Below are 18,218 nucleotides of genomic sequence, written 5' to 3'. Positions count from 1 at the left end.
TCGGTCCCCCGAGAGGCCGTAGGGCCCACGTCCTACACCGCAACGCCCCTTGTTCCCCTGGCCTCAGTCGGATGAAAGGCCAAGAGCACATAGGACCTGCCCCTGCGCAATGATCGCCTCCGACCTGTTGCACCACAACCGCACAGCCACATCCAGCCTTTTACACACCGGTATCACACCTTGTATAAGGAACGCATCCAGCCCTTCTAACAAAGGTCTAAGTCCACGCTTTTGTGCACCCTCTTGGCTGTCAATCCGTGCCACGGAACGCTCATCAACTTCACACCACGTGCCCACCCTGCACCAAGTTCGCACCCCTTGCGGTGCACAGAGGCCCCAACCACACTTTACACGTGAAGCCCCTTTCACACTACGTCATGAGGGGTATGGCCCTTTCTCCCCGGGCGCCTCCTTCCTCTCTGTTGCTGCGGCCTTGGCGCACTCCCACGCCTGACTTTGCTGCTAAAAGGGCTGCAGGGATGGAGGGTCTCCTTGATGGTATTTGCCTTTGCATGACATCCCGCGCTTGTGGCGACCACGCACTGCCCCTGTTTCCCCCCGGCCTCCATCAGACAAAAGGCCAAGAGCACGCATACTGGACCTGAACCCTGTACAATGCTCGCCTCTAACATGTTGCACAACGAAGAACACCCCATCCAGAACTTTTATTCACAGGTGTCGAACATTGTTCAACGAGTCCATCCAAACTTTTAACAAAGGACTCAGCGCACGCTGTTGTGAACATTGTTGCCGGCCAAGTCCATGCCAAGGGCACACCGAACACCTCACACCACGTGCCCACCCTGCACCAAGTTCGCATCCATCGCGGTGCACGGAGGCCACAACCGTACTTTATGCGTGAGGCCTACATGCACACTTTGTATTACGGAGTCTGGCACTTTCTCCCAGGGCGCCGCCTCCCTCTCTGCTCCTGCGGCCTTGTAGTTCCTGCACCGGTATTTGTCTGCTGGAAGCTGCGCAGGGATGGGGGTCTCCTTAGCGGTATTTAGCCTTGGTCTGCCATCCTGCACTTGTGGTGAATGCCCCTCCCACCCGCCCTTTACCATTTGCTGTTTCCTTGCCCCAGGCTTCTCCCCTCTGCCCGCAACCCATCCATCTACTTATCCCATGCCATTGTTTCCTCAATCAAGACAACCCTCCCTCCTTGAGCCCCCCTTTCCGAACTAACAGCCCCAGCAAACCCCCGGCTGCCCTGCTCATCCCCCCCACCCACTCTCTCCTTCATGGACCGCACTGCAACCCCCCAGGGACCCCCCACCCCCACCCCCACCCCCACCTCACCTCCAGTGGGTGAAGAGGGGAGCGCGAGGCACACGCGCGTGAAGGCGACAACAGCAGAGGAGGAGGGAACGTGGAGGGACGCTTTGTATTCTGCTCCCTGTGTTTTTGTCGTCAGTGCGACACATACAGCACCTTTCTGGGCTTCACTCTACAAGTGTTTCTGTGAGAAGACTTCCAGGATTTTACTGTACTAAATATTACATTTACAGCGCACTAACGCCAGTGATGCGGCCTCGTGGCGCTGCCCGCAGCTGGAGAACCAGAAGGTTAGTAACTGTACCTTGGCCCTGTGTTGTGAGATGCCCTTTCGTGCACTCTCTAAGTCCCCCCACACCCCCTTTTCCCTCCAGCCCTCGATCATCCACCCGTCTGGACAGGCAGAGGATGTCATTGGGTCTATTGACATTCCACACATCATATGCCTACAGCCACGAGGCCTGTACAGACAACTCCTCCCCCTGAGCCCAGTGACCCAGAGCATCTGCAAACCCCACCCCACATACACCGACAGTCCACATGTACCCGGGCACTGTTGGCATGCCAAAAGCCACGCATTACACGTGACACTACGCATTTTAGTACACTGTGCCATACCAGCAAGCAGAGGAAAATGGCCTGGATTTGACAAGTGATGGTCTGTGGGGATTAAGAATCGCCATCCGCAGGACTCTTTAGCTCCTCTCTGGAGTAGAGTCTCTTACCACCTTCCCTTGTTTTAAGAAGAAGAGTGCATGATACTGGAAAGAAGAGGTATGGGCCATACTGGGAGGGAGGAGGAAGAGACAGACACAGGCACTTGGGAAGGGGAAGAAAGATGCACGTCGGAGGTGAGGGAATTACAACAAAGTATGGGAAGTTGAAGCGCCATCTGGAAATGTTTGGAGACAGAACAGCACCGAGAAAGAGTGAGACACAAATTAGGAGTGAGGTGGGAGGAAAGACGCAAGAAAATGGACACTATTAGTTTCATCTCTATACAATGTGTCTTTAGTGAGATGCTGGAGCAAGGAGGGAGTGTGAGAATGAGAGAGGGACTAGACATGAAGGAGGGAAAAGAAACCACGAAGAGAGGTGGAACAAAACAATAATACAACGGAGAAAAGACAAAGCACAGGGTGCAAGGAAGCAGAATCTTCCAGGAGAAAGGTGCAACTATCCATGAAAACCAGGTAACTTTAAGCAGAACTGACGGCATGTGCTTTAGACCTTTAGACTTTTGTTTTGAAGGTGTTGCATTCTTTATTAATATCTTAGTCTCTTTCATCGAGTTTGGTTGAAATTCGTGTTGCTTAAATAAGATTTGGTCCTGTGGTATACTCTTTGAGATGTAGTGACTTGGCGTTCATTTATGACACGCTGGATCAGCAGCCACTGCTGCCAAGACCTGTCCATAATCTGGCGGTCACCGGGTAAAATCTTGGTAGGGCCTACTCTGCCTTTGAGCCATCTGAGCACACAAATATTATTGTTACCTGTTCGTGCCTCTGTTCCCTGCTTGTGCCTCTGTTCCCTGCTTGTGCCTCTGTTCCCTGCTGGTGCCTCTGTTCTCTGCTTGTGCCTCTGTTCCCTGCTTGTGATGCTTGTGCCTCTGTTACCTGTTTGTGCCTCTGTTACCTGCTTGTGCCTCTGTTACCTGCTTGTGCCTCTGTTCCCTGCTTGTGATGCTTGTGCCTCTGTTCCCTGCTTGTGCCTCTGTTCCCTGCTCGTGCCTCTGTTCCCTGCACGTGCCTCTGTTCCCTGCTTGTGATCCGGCTTTCGTGCCTCAGTTCCCTGCTTGTGCCTCTGTTCCCTGTGTGTGATCCGGTTTTTCGTGCCTCTGTTCCCTAAGGCGTTACTGGGCAGAGAGCTGTGTGTGTGTGGCTCTGTGTGCGTGGCTCTGTGTGTGTGGCTCTGTGTGTGTGTGTGTGTGGTTCTGTGTGTGTGTGGCTTTCTGTGTGTGTGGCTTTCTGTGTGTGTGTGGCTCTCTGTGTGTGTGGCTCTGTCTCCGCGAATACTCTCTACTACTCTCTAATGCTCACCTTTTGCCATTTTGAATGACAATACCATTTATTTATTTTTAAAAAAAATAATACAATGAAAAAAAATGTCATGAGCAATGCCAATAGCTCTACCTTTAATAATGCCGAGACCATTGCATTGTAAATGTTTGTTTAAACTTCTATCAAAGGCTTAGGCCTGCATTGCAAGACTCTATCCGTGGTCTAATCTGGAGTGAACTAGAGGGCGCCGTTCCACATAACAGGGACCACCTTGAAGACAAACTAAAAGAATGTTCACTCACTGAGGCCTGGGGCAAGCATCTCTCTCACCAGGTCTGTAAAAACACTAACGGCAACCACAGCAAAAAAACTCTCCAAACTGGAGGATATAGCGGCATTGAGCAAGCGCTCCCACACATGGTCAGTAATCAATTCCTACTCCTTCAGCAAGCAGGAGAACTATATTTCCTTCACATATCCCCTGTAGATTAAGACCAGCTTTGTGGCACCAAGATTGGGAGAGTGGAACATGCGAGCTCACTTTCCGGCATGGCATAGCTCAGATACCTACAAAATAAGATACCGTCTTTGTGGTCAGGAAGAATAAACTTTAATCCATATTCTATGCACTGGCCCTTTTTTGCTTCCGCAAAGGAAAATCCTTCTCTGAACAGACTTCATTCGCTTAGGAGTTCGTACCTGCCGACAGGCAGTAATAGCCACTCTGATCCCTGTGAACTCCTTATTAAATGTTAAAACTGTTAAGTTTCTGCGGATAGCTGCGGCCAAACTGGACGATGCTAATTCTATCTGCGCTGCTAACAACCTGATGTGCAGTGTCACACTTTAAGCGCCCCTTCTATTCTGTCCTGCACATTGCTTTTCTTCTTAAAACTTTTAACACCCGTGCAACCCGATACTGCTGGCCTATGCTGGCAAAAATGTTTTGATATAAATGTTACACTTCAAAATTCTATTGCACGCGCCAGCACCTTGTGTCTTAAATGGGCTTGGTACTGTCAATGCTGCTATTGCAATCCTAGACAATGATTTTCAGCAACACAAATGCTATGAATCCGGTGCTTCCGTGTCAACAATGGCTTAAATTAATCTCTTTTGTGCCTTAAACGGGGCTGGCGTTGTCTATTTTTATACTGCTTTTTTGCACACTGTCTTTCAGCAATCAAATATGCTGCAAATCCTGTCTTTCTGTTTTAACAGTGGTTCAGCTTAATCTTTTTGTGCCAAACTCAGAACTGCTTGTTCTTATGGGTCGAATTAACTTTGCATGCTGAATGCTTTTAAGTCTGTATGTCTGTATGTTAAGGTTTTTATTATCTGTTCAATAAATTACTACAAATAGGGGATATGGTCCTACTTTTACTTCCGGAACCAGAGAGTCCTTGTTCAGTACTAGAAACTAACAGTCCTTCTTTGCAAACCAGAATCTACACATCCTTCTTTTCTTTCCTGGGTCTTCCAATCCTCATTTTTAGGTCTCGCCTAGCGTTGCAGCGCATGCGCTGAAACGCTCGGTGAGAGCTTCTTGTAATCAATACACTTTCAGAAGTGGTGTTTCGCCTGTTATTTTGATTGGTTTGCGTCATTCGTTATGGTAAACTGTGTCTATTGATGGTAACTGAGGCTTTTTAATCCCTCCTGGTTACCACCCTGTCCTTTTTTAGCCCTGCCCATCCGGACTGGATCTTTTACTGGCGGTGTATGACGGTTTGTTTTATAATTACTGGCTCGTCACTTTTTTGTTTACCATTACTGGCATGTGGGTTGTGCGTTTAGCATTATGTTACGTTTGTCTAATAGTGATTTTTATGTTTTTTAAATTACTTCAATTAGCCAGGGACACCGCGCTCACTTTATTTATTAATATTTTCAGGGCGTCCACTTCAGGGACACCAGACTCTTTTTTTTTTTATTGAGGTGTGGCTTCCTTGCACGCGGCAGATTCACCCTTCTTTTTATTTTGTTTTTGTCTTGCACGCCTGTAATGTCCGCTCGAGGAGCCTCTCCTCGCTTCAGCCCCCACCATCTGAAATACTGTGCTAGTTAACAGTGAACTACTCGGAAGTAAAGGCAGCGCGAGAGTTTTCTCCTGGCGGGGCATCCATACTGGGCTTCATCTGAACAGCTCCATGTTTCGTGGTCCTCGCTGCAGTTTTCTTCTTGACCCCGTTAGCAAACACCACTTTTGGGATCATTTCAGGCCCAGGGTCCGTGCCTGCTGTGTGGATCAGCATTGAGCCGGCCTGCGAAGAGCAGGTGCAGGAGGTTGGTCTGGATGGATCGGCTCTCCACCAGGTCGGGACTGGGGGGTTTCCGAACCGGAGGACGAAGAGGGTAAGAAACGTGGTCCAGATATGGGAATTTGGGTGTGCTGTTGTTCTCGGTAGATGTATTATAGTCAGTGCTTTGAATGAACAGTTGCTAAGTACCTGCACTTCATAGCAAGGCTGCTGTACTTTTAATTGGAGAGAAGCAGTACGTCTCAGTAGCAAATAGGTACCCTGGGACAGTGAGTACCAGTGCTTCTGGTTTTCCATTTCAAGCACTGATTGTATTGTAGCATTTAAATAGCGCTTCAGACTCAGTTGTGTAATGCCTTCTCTGCCAGGTAACAGGCTACACTGGGAAGAACGCATTGTTAATAGTGTTTTATTATACGCCTATGTTGTCACCAAGTGATCAGATGTGTGCTTTTTTTCTGTCTTGCCTAGCAGTGTGATGTACTAGGAGGTGCAATGCATAGGCGTGGAAAAATATTTGTAATTAGCTGATGATTATAATTTACTTTAGAAGCCCAGCATTATGTTTCTATTTTTTTGTTATACTAGAGGTTTAGATTTAAATGAATGGTTATGTCATAGGTGCTCCCGTTGGTGTGGGGACTAAAATATGTAAAAGAAACGCTGGACAATGCAAACATTCACCCCCAGTCACAAGGATCTGGGTTAAATCCATCATTTTTTGCTCACCCCACCACCCCAGGTTGGACCCAGCCATATGCAAAACAGTCTTGACCCTGTTCCTTGTGGGAACAGTCCAGTCCGAACTGCCAAGCCAGGTTCTCCCTGGACCGGAAACAAGCATCCTGGGACCGGTTTCAGGACATCACCCTTCATCAGCCAGGCTAACTTTAATCCAGTGGTGTAGTGAGCACGGGACCCACATCTGGAAATACCCTTCCACTTAGGGCGACATATGCAAACGAAAGAATTGATGGACGGAACGCTGGACAAAATATGTAGGTATGTATCCAGAGGGGCAGTGGGATGCATTGTGCGTGTGCATAAAAAGGGGCTGGGAGTAATTGGAGAAGGCCCAGTAATCCATATGGCAACATGCTCGAGGTAGTGATGCTGTTAAATATGCAAAATGATGGCTAATGGGTGCGAATAGAAGTTGGCGACAAGCTGTAGCCACTCACAAAGGTTGAAGTGGAAAGGGTCTATTGGCAATACCATTCCTAAGTTTTAAAATGCTGCCAAAACAGTTCCCATACTTTTTGTTGGATAAAAAAGACACCCTTTGTTTTGTATGGCCAGTGCTGAGCAGGAGTTACTTCTGGCTGAAAGGGTAACAGCGGTCCCCTGCACTGCAAAGAGAGAGAAAAAAGACAACTAAAGAAGAAACAAGCCTTCTCTCCAGGGTGTCCTGTTACCAGAAAGAAATGTAAATGTGTGCAGTTAGTTAATTGGCAGATCTGAAGGTTCCTTAGAGCCAATCAAGGCTTTAATTCATATGATCCCCTGAAGCTTCCTGGTGACAGTTATTCATTTTGAGAGGCGCTTTCTTTTATCTTTTATTAGTTTAAAAATAAACGTGCATGATGAGCGTGGCACCCACTTTAGGGACACTGCGCTCAGTTTACATTTTTTTTAAAAACTTTATTGGTGAGCATGGCACCCGCTTCATGGACACCCACGCTCTGCAATACAATAGGACTCGCTTTTGCCACTGGTATCGTAAATGACAATGCCTTTTAATATTATATAAGGCATTGCCATTTACAATGCCAATAGCTCAAAATCTCGCAATTGCGAGACTTATTGCATTGTAAATGCTTGTTATTTTTTTTTTATCTACCGATCCTTCTGAACATTTTGGGTCACTGGCTTCTAAACCCCTTTCTAGCATGCTGCACTTGAATAAGGCCAACCTTGCTGTCCTCTCCCCATTGGAAATAGTCAAAGATTAACAATAAACTCATTTCAGGGGCATAAGGAGGGCTCACCATTTTCAGGTGCATATCAGACTCCACAGGCATATAAAAAGGACATGAAGACCCATACAGTGTCTTTAGAAGTTGCCGACAATGTTGGCATCCTTCCCTTTCCATTAGGACAGCTGATCTATGGAAGATTTCAAAGATATCCCAATTGAAGATGGCAGAGGTGGACTTCCAGGTCAGATGGAAAAGATACCGTGTTTACCCCAGCACAACAGAGAACATCTTGCCTGGCAATTGTGTGTTGTGTTGGGTTTCTAGTTCACAAACAAGGCCAACCAAGTTTGACTAGGTTTCCCAATTAATTATTGTTTTCTTTTTGTCCGTCTAGTTGCTCTTTGACATTCAAATAAAGTTAAACCGGATATGCTCACACACCTGCCAGGTGTCATGCTTCATCACAGGACGACCCCATGCTCTCCAAAACCATGGTTTAATGGAGAGCGGCTCTACACCATGGAATCAGGGAGTCACTTTTCTAACTGAGGATCCATAAAACAAATGAAAAACCAATGTGATTACCCAGTATGGCTTTTACTTCGCAGGGTACGACTTGGTATTAAGAACTGGGTGTGGAGTATAGGGGGATTAGAACCCCCAACCCCACTAACGTGTCTGCATGTTTCTGCCTGGCAGCTCCTAAGAGTCAACAGCATTCGTCAGGACATGTGTAGGATCCTATAGAAGAACATGCCATTTGCAAACACTAATGGAACTGAATGAATACTTGCTACTAGCATTGCTCTCAGGTTCTCTAGTCACCTATAAAAAATATTATAACATGTATCAATATATTTTTTTATTAAACTAAAGCCTTATGTAAATTTCTTTCTAGGTTGTGTATGTTAGTATATCCAAACGCCAATTAGATATAGGAAGTTTTGATTGCCTGTGGGGTGTGAATGAGAGGTGGATTGCACCCATTGGGTGATATATTGGTTTCAAGGGGAGTTTGTCATTCTACTGATCACTATGTAGACAGATAAATAGGGACTTAACGTCCACCATACCAATTCAAAAAACCAATTACTGTGTGAATGTGGCACTGCACACGCATATAAGACACCTTTACAGTAATCATGTAGTCACACAGTGAAAGCTTCTCACACAACTCTTACTTTAACTAAGGGTAATCTGGATCCCATGGAAGAAGGCCTCAGGAACCCCTGTAGTCACACTCCAGGTAGGGAAAAGGTATGGTGAGCAAGGTCCAGTAGTAACGTTTTCAGAGAACAGTTATGAAACCCTTCTTACTACACCAAGGTGCGTTCCTCTCAGTCCACCTACTGCTCTCAGCACTTTCTCTCAACGATAGGACAGGGTATTACACATTTTCCTTTTATATCATGTTTTATCTGCATCTACTTGTAATCACATTAAATTAAAGGCAGCCTGACCCTGTGTTTGTGCTAACACGAAAGCGGCCCTTGACCCTTCCTGGCAGGTCGCTCCCCATGCAGCACAGCACCACCTGTGTGCCAGTGCCCTTGAGCCCCAGCTGCCGCTGCTGACAAGAATGCGAGGCCCTCCTCCACCCGCAGGCTACCACCTGCACCTCATCCCTGGTGGACAGTGGTAGGCCATAGGTATTGTTATTGTCATGTTTCTCTAGTTTGTCTCTGTTGCCTTACATTGTATTGTATTGCTTCTCTGGTTTGTGCTGTTTTATTTCCACTTTTCCAGTTTTTGTTATTCTCCCTTTTGTCTTCTGTACCCTTCGCACATTTTCCCGCCACTGCGTCCCATGCGACCTGCCCCCCGCTCACCCATTCATTCGCTTCCACCTCCCAGCTGCTCCTCCTTCCCATCTCCCTTCTTATGGCGGCCGCTGTGCGGTGAGGAGACCGACCCTTGACCCTTCCTGGCAGGTCACTCCCCACGCCGCACAGCATCACTTGTGTGTCCGTGCCCATGAGCCCAGGCTGCCGCTGCTGACAAGAGTGCGAGGCCCTCCTCCACCCGCAGGCTACCACCTGCACCTCATCCCTGGTGGCCAGTGGTAGGCCGTAGGTATTATTAGTGTTGTGTTTCTCTAGTTTGTCTCTGTTGCCTTACATTGTACTGTATTTCCTCTCTGGTTTGGGCTGTTTTACTTCCACTTTTCCAGTTTTTGTTATTCTCTCTTTTGCCTTCCGTACCTTTCGCCCGTTTTCCCGCTGCTGCGTCCCCTGCGGCACCCCCCCCCCCGCTCGCCCATTCGTTCACTCCCACCTCCCATCTACTCCTCCCTCCCACCTCCCCTTCTTAAGGTGGCCACTAGCACCGCCGAGCCAAAGGCGCGCCTAAGGCAAGCCCGTCTGTGCCCGTCCGGACCTGGACCGTGCACAGCGCCAGAACCCCTGACCCCCGCGAATGCCCATCTCCGCTACGATGCCAGCACCCTCCACGCACTCAACAGCGGACGATCACACACCTGCTTCCTGGCCACCCCTAAGCATACGCAAGGACCCTTCTCTTACCGGAGCTGCAGCTTCACCGGCCTCTGAGCCACCAAACCCCCACGAGAAAGGACGCAACCACCTCAGATGCATTTTACTCAACACCCGCTCCGCCAGTAAACACTCCATCGAACTCTGGGACCTACTCGACTCCACCTCCCCAGACGTTGCCTTCAACAAAGCCAGCGCGACCATCGCACCCCATCTCCGCAAGGCCATCAACATCTCATTCGAGACCACGACTTTCAAAACCTGGAACACCCTCCCCATCCGACCCTACGGCAGACCCAGGACCTACTTACCTTCAGGAGGCTACTCAATACCTGGCTTTTCGAGCAGTAGCAGCACCCCTCTCCCCAGAGCCTTGAGACCCTCACTGGTGAGTAGAACGCTTTACAAATGTTATGATTAATTGATTGATTGATAATCAGGGCTTGATCCATCACCGTTTTTTAGCTCACTGCACCATCCCAGCTCCGAACCTGGCTACATGCAAATTAGTCTGTCCCTTGCCCAGTGCATCATGGGAACAGGGCAGACCAAACTACCAAGCCAATTCTTTAACTGGAAAGGAAACAAGCTCCGGGGACCGGTTTCTGGCATTACAGCCGTCTTCGGCCCGGCTTGCTTGAATCCTGATGGTGCAGTGAGCAAGGGACTCACATCTGAGCATACCCTTCCACGCTTGTGGTGGACAAAACGATTCAGAAAAGGGGGTGGTGATGGACAGAGTATCTGAATTAAGCAGAATACTACTACCCAGTCAACAGATCAGGGCTTGACCCATCACCGTTTTTTAGCTCACTGCACCCAGCAGAATACTACTACCCAGTCAACAGATCAGGGCTTTCTGAATCGTTTTGTCCACCATAAGCGTGGAAGGGTATGTTATGTTATGTTATGTTACCTGTTTTGTAGAGCGCAACAGCTGCCCCAGCGACGGGGCGTCCCGGCGCTAGAACCGTAACACAATCTACTGGATGCGAGAGAGGGCCCTACGGGCGGGAAATAGATGGGTTTTGATCGCTCTTCGGAAGGCTAGCAAATCATCCATGCAGCGGATGTGGAGAGGGAGGGAGTTCCACAGTTTGGCCCCCAGGAGCTTGAAAGAGCGACCTCCGATGCGACAAAATTTCGTCTGGGGTATCAGAGCTAGATGTTGCCCCAAAGACCGAAGGTTCCGTTTGGGCTTATAGGGGGTCATCAGAGGATGCTCAGACATGAGTCCCTTGCTCACTGCACCATCAGGATTCAAGCAAGCCGGGCCGAAGACGGCTGTAATGCCAGAAACCGGTCCCCGGAAGCTTGTTTCCTTTCCAGTAAAAGAATTGGCTTGGTAGTTTGGTCTGCCCTGTTCCCATGATGCACTGGGCCAGGGATAGACTAATTTGCATGTAGCCAGGTTCTGAGCTGGGATGGTGCAGTGAGTTAAAAAACGGTGATGTATGAATCCCTGATCTGTTGACTGGGTAGGAGTGTTCTGCCTAATTCAAATACTCTGTTCATCACCACCCCCTTTTCTGAATCGTTTTGTCCACCATAAGCGTGGAAGGGTATGCTCAGACATGAGTCCCTTGCTCACTGCACCTTCAGGATTCAAGCAAGCCGGGCCGAAGACGGCTGTAATGCCAGAAACTGGTCCCCGGAAGCTTGTTTCCTTTCCAGTAAAAGAATTGGCTTGGTAGTTTGGTCTGCCCTGTTCCCATGATGCACTGGGCCAGGGACAGACTAATTTGCATGTAGCCAGGTTCTGAGCTGGGATGGTGCAGTGAGCTAAAAAACGGTGATGGACAAGCCCTGATCTGTTGACTGGGTAGGAGTGTTCTGCTTAATTCAGATACTCTGTCCATCACCACCCCCTTTTCTGAATCGTTTTGTCCACCATAAGCGTGGAAGGGTATGCTCAGACATGAGTCCCTTGCTCACTGCACCATCAGGATTCAAGCAAGCCGGGCCGAAGACGGCTGTAATGCCAGAAACCGGTCCCCGGAAGCTTGTTTCCTTTCCAGTAAAAGAATTGGCTTGGTAGTTTGGTCTGCCCTGTTCCCATGATGCACTGGGCCAGGGACAGACTAATTTGCATGTAGCCAGGTTCTGAGCTGAGATGGTGCAGTGAGCTAAAAAACGGTGATGGATCAAGCCCTGATCTGTTGACTTGGTACGAGTGTTCTGCTTAATTCAGATACTCTGTCCATCACCACCCCCTTTTCTGAATCGTTTTGTCCACCATTAGCGTGGAAGGGTATGCTCAGACATGAGTCCCTTGCTCACTGCACCATCAGGATTCAAGCAAGCCGGGCCGAAGACAGCTGTAATGCCAGAAACCGGTCCCCGGAAGCTTGTTTCCTTTCCAGTAAAAGAATTGGCTTGGTAGTTTGGTCTGCCCTGTTCCCATGATGCACTGGGCCAGGGACAGACTAATTTGCATGTAGCAGGTTCTGAGCTGGGATGATGCAGTGAGCTAAAAAACGGTGATGGATCAAGCCCTGATCTGTTGACTGGGTAGGAGTGTTCTGCTTAATTCAGATACTCTGTCCATCACCACCCCCTTTTCTGAATCTCATGCAGTGCGTCCTGGGGACTATGATCGGTATGCCCAGGTAATGTAGGTTATTACCATGTAGGCGCAGTGAGAATACTCACTTGTGTAGTCTCCAAAAGTTTTTGGGGAGGAGACACGTTCTGAATGTTCTATGTGAACATGCATGCCACAAAGATTCCTTGGGTTAACGCTAGTATTCCCGGGGGATGTAGTTCACTAAATGTGACCTCCGGGAGATTTCCCCTTGCATGTGTACCATGTGATTTTCAGGCGGGGCTCCTGGAAGACGTAGTGTTAAACTTAACAGGTGTTCGATTGAGCCCTCATAGCTGCTTTATTATTTACCTGCTGGTTCTTCCATGTCTAAGGGATTCGGGAAAGTATAACTATAGTGAATTTAAGGTGATTACCAGTGAGCTGTGCATATCCCCTGATCTAAACGTGGAGGCGGGCATAAATGTCGATGGGTGTTGAGCTGTTGTGCAAGGGTTGAGGGTAGTTAATAGGACACAATGTTCACAAAAAACTACGCTAGGAAGCCGCATCAGATGGCTCATGTTTTTGATTAATTGGAAACACTGATCACAATAAGTAAATAAACTACTTTAGGAAAGAGCATCATATGTCTCATGCTTTTGGTTGATGAGTTCTCCACACACCTCATATTGGGATCAATTTCAACAGTTGTATAGATACTCAATGATGTTGCATGTACAAAAAATAAATATACGCCACGGTCATTAGCATATAAGTGGGACCTGGAAGGGGTCGGTTCTGATACCCTGCTCGGTGTTTAGCACAGGGAAACCCAAAGTTAGCTAATTACAGTTGTAGCCATGGTATCTCATCCTTGAGACCCACAATCATGTTTTCTAATGGTACACCCATCTCAGTAACAGGTTACCAACTTCTTTGCCACGTCTGGTATGGTTGTGGCCATCTTCTCCAGTATTACCCTTGACACTTTTTTGTCAGTGTGGTTGAATGCCTGTCAGTTTGGTGGAGCTCCTTCTGCACCGCAGTGTACTGCGATGCTCATTGATTCCTGGTTTTATTTTTCTAGTGATCATTCCCACATAAAATAAACCTCAGGGGCAAGTGATAAAATATATCACATTCTCTACTGCAATAGGCAAGTGATCTCAATTTCCACTGTTTCCCTGTCTTGATATCCAGATCCTTAGTTTGTGTTGTAAGTGTGCATTCCACTCAGTCCCCACACTGGTACACACAGCTTGGTTACCCCTGAGTGGAGATTGTTGTGGTATTGGTGTAGTTCTTGCCTTGGTATGTACCAGCATAAGTGTTTCTTTTATAAGCAAACAAAGGGGGGACCATTGTTTGTTTCCACTGTTCAGTACCCTCCAGTGTTTTTGAACAATATTTTGTACTTTGCTTGAAATAGGGGCGTGGGTGGTGACACGCTATTCTGTTATTGTTCCTAGCCCGTTTCCGTGCTCTTCGTACAGTCTTGACTTTCTTGGGTAATTTTCTGCAACCAATTTTTCATCCAGGATTTCTGCCTGTGTTTTAAAGGTCTCAAGTGTGAAACAGTTATGTTTAATTCTGAGGAACTGTCCCACCAGGAGGTCCTCATGGAGAGCCCTGGGGTGAAAACAATTGAATAGTAAGAAGCTGTTCTTGTGTTTTACCTTGTTATGTACCGTAGTTTCTAAGTATGTGTCATAAATGGAAAATGATCAGGTCTAAGAAAATTGCTAGCTTCTTATTATTAGTTACAGATGCAAAGTTGAGGTATCTATCCCTGATATTCACCCACTAGATGAACTCATTAGCCTGGAATGCATTGCCATGCCATATCACCAAATCGTCGTCAAAATATCGGCACCAAAGTTTAATGTTGTCTTTGTATGGGTTGTTAGTGGCAAAGATGTGGTCAGTCTTGAACTGGTGTACATAGAGACAGGCTACCTACACTCTGAAGATAGTGCCTCTATGTACGCTAGCTTCTTTTTAGGTTCATCTACTCTGCAACTCTTTGGTGATATATCTGAGGCAAGAAAAGGTTCGTTTTTTAGGTTTCGCCTGGAGAACGGAGCGTAAGCTCCGCCTCCAGAGAAATCTCTTGATTTCAGTAGTGACTCTGGAATACGCCCCCCTGTCCCATTGGCTAGCTCCATAAATGGAGGCTAGCCATTGGAACAGAGAGGCGTCCGTCATGGCTGGACCAGATTCGGGGGCGTTCCCGAGAATTTTTGGCTTTTGGCTACGTCAGCCAAAAGCCGGGAAGGCCCCCGAATCTGCACGGCCTCCGCTCTCCCCCTTCCCTCCCACAGCAGATCCCCGCCTCCCTCTCCCCTCCCACAGCAGATCCCCGCCTCCCTCTCCCCTCCCACAGCAGATCCCTGCCTCCCGAGCCGCAGCCGGTCCCGATGCCGTTGTAACACGGCCTACGCTCTCCCCGCCTCCCTCTCCCCTCCCACAGCAGATCCCCGCCTCCCTCTCCCCTCCCACAGCAGATCCCCGCCTCCCGAGCCGCAGCCGGTCCCGATGCCGTTGTAACACGGCCTCCGCTCTCCCCCTTCCCTCCCACAGCAGATCCCCGCCTCCCCCTCCCCTCCCACAGCAGATCCCCGCCTCCCGAGCCGCAGCTGATCCCGATGTTTCGGAAGATAGAAATTACGGGATGTCACTGTATTTCACAAAATGTGTGCAAGCGGAAGAAGTCCAGGTGAGTGCCCGTTCCTGCTTCCCGCTGTCTGTGTGCGGTTCCCGCCCCCCCTCTTCCCGCTGTCCGTGTGTGGTTCCCGCCCCCCCCCCTCCCGTTGTCCGTGTGCCGTTCCTGCTCCCTGTAGTCTTTGCCTCGGCAAACTGGAAACAGACACATAAGATCAGGAGTATCGTGTGAAGCTCAACAAAATGAATAGACTTGAAGACTTGACACAATAGCCAATTATTATCCTCTCCAAAGTATGTCCCTCTTTGCGCCAGTCACAAATGGTTTAAAACCTTCCACAAGCAGAGGGAGCCACCGTCTTTAGCAAGCCGCTCCCGGTGTGGGCATGTAACGCGAGAAGTCTGTTGGTCTGGGAATCAGAAAGTGTTGGTCTGGGAATCAGAAAGCTCACAGCGCCCGCCCTATTCTCCACCCCCCCCCCCGCCCTCCTCCCCTCCCCCCCCCCCCCGCGAGGCACCAACACATGTTCGAGTGGGTGTTCTGCAGCAGGAAGTGTTCCGGCGATTGCTCATCTAGTTTCATCTGGCGCGTGGTTTATTTCCCCTTCTTATGATTGAATCCCCAGGCTGCATAATAGGCACACTATGATTGGCATAGGTTTTTAGCTGAGGTGGTTTAAGCCACACTTTTAACTGCTTCGGCCACGCCCGTTTGAGAGACACCCCCTCCACCCAGGTCTGATGGGGAGGGGAGCCCTGAACTATCACTGCTCCGATGGTACATCTTACTGCAACTAGTTTCATTGTGGAACAGTCCTCGCATTCCTTAGTAATGTGTTCATCGGACGAATGTCACACTAGTGCTCAAAGGAGGAGGAGGGGCTAGTGGAAAAGCACTGCTTGCACCCAGCAGTGGCAATTCAGATTATCCAGGCGGTGATACCCTCTGCTGGGGAGCTGTGCTCGGTCACAGCGTGTGCCGTGCACATGGGGCTGGTGTATGATGACGCCTTGGCCCCAAGCGGCCTTTCACTCTCAACCTAGTAACTTTCATTGTAGGAGAGGCTCGTTTTATTCGTGCATCCAACAGCTCGGGGACCCCTTTACAACCCCCGGAAGGCACAGCTGGATTAGAACTCAGACTATCAGCTTTCGGTCGAAGGTTCATTGGAAAGACAGGACAGAGGCTGCGGTTTTATCCACAGCGCTCAGACTCGAGTCCACCCCCCCCCCCCCCCGCTGCACACCGGAGGATGTCCATGCGGAGGTTCGATGCAAGATTAAAGACGCCAGATGGACAGACACCTCAAATTATGACTTGTCTGAACCTGTTACTCCCGATTAAAGATCTGATTCACAAAGAAAGATGAAAATATATAACATTGAATTCCATTTTGGGGCTTCTAAAATAATAATTACACACGAAATCGAAATACCCTCGAAACGAATTCAGTACTGCTAATTGCTTTGAAACTACAGGCTAAAATTCAATAAGAAGGCTTACTGCATGTAATAAATATATGTGTACACACACACGGTAAACAGGTAAGCGTGTATTATTCTCCAGGTATATTTTCGGGGGACAAAGGGCCATAATGCTGAAGGTGGCTTGAAAATGTCACCAGAGCTTAAGAGCCCCCCCCCCCCCCTCCAATAAGAACATATTTTTTAAAGGATTGGTTAAGCAGTAAAAAAAAAGATATTCATGGGGTGGGTTTTTATTGAAGACCTGTTTTGCTCAGCTGATCAACACATTCTCTTTACGCTGTACTATGGTTCTGAATGCATACTTTATTTATGCCTTCCACACATGAAAAGATATAAAACGGAAATGCAGTACGGCTGACTGCGGGTCGGAATTCAGATCCACTCACGCCATGCCCCAGCCACGGCCCCTTCCATTCCTACTGTAAACAGAGGCAACAAGCATTTACAATGCAACGGTTTCGCCTTCGGAAAAGTTAGAGCTATTGGCATTGTAAATGACAAACTTTTTATTTATGTGTTGGTTTTGAAAACAGATAAATATATGGCATTGTCATTTACAATGCCAATAGCTTACTCTGTCGCAAATGCGAGACGTATTGCATTTGCACACACACACACCCACACAAGAGCCCCACACACACACAAGAGCCCCCCACACACACACGAGGCCCACACACACACACCACACAAGAGCCCCCCCACACACCACACAAGAGCCCCCCCACACACACACGCAAGAGCCCCCCCACACACACGCAAGAGCCCCCCCCACACACACACGCAAGAGCCCCCCACACACATGCAAGAGCCCCCCACACATGCAATAGACCCCCACACACGCAAAAGCCCCCACACACGCAAGAGCCCCCACAGACACATAGCCAAGAACAGTGGCCGCTAGCTGAGGAGTGAAGAGTCCGGATGCAGATACAGAGGTAGGAGAGAGGTGATCTGTCCCCTAGCCAAGTCCGATGCAGTACATCTAGGATCAGCTCCAATGAATGGAGCCCCGCGGCAGGCAAGCTGCGGCAGGAACCAGGCGGCATTCCGACCCCGAAGGCTCGTATTGGAGACCTGCGAAGAGGCAACTATGGCGGGACTGTGCCGCTGTGCCCCCAACATTGGAGTGGTAGCGCCACGCAGCCATGTCCCCCTGCCCAGCCATCACTCACCGGGCGTCTCTCGGGGGACTCCAGCACTCTACCGCTCGGCTTCTCTTGTCATCTCTGCTCCCCTCGCAGCCCTGGGCCCTCTCTTCACTACGGGAGCCCCGGAAGAGGCCAGGAACAGTGCTGCGTCCGCCGGTCACCACAATGCAGCCGGCAGCTCTCCTCTCAGCGCGGGGCTCCCCTTCTCGCACCGGGAGCCCCTCAGGACAATGGCCACCCTTCTTCTCGCATCCGCGGCGGCTTCCCCAGCAGTTCCGGTCTCCCTCTCCACACGGGAGACCGGCAACGAACCACCAGCAGGCTTCCCCCGGGCAGGGGGAAGCGGAAATGGCCGCCTCGAGGCCCCGCCCACGTCGCACCACTGCGTGCCTGGCTTCCTGCGCTGAGGGCCGCCAATGGCAGCGCGGCCCTTGGCAGGGA

This window comes from Lissotriton vulgaris, chromosome 9, assembly GCF_964263255.1.
Source record: "Lissotriton vulgaris chromosome 9, aLisVul1.2, whole genome shotgun sequence".
NCBI lineage: Eukaryota > Metazoa > Chordata > Amphibia > Caudata > Salamandridae > Lissotriton > Lissotriton vulgaris.
The sequence above is the reverse complement of the archived record's forward strand: the minus strand, read 5'-3'. Positions refer to the sequence as shown.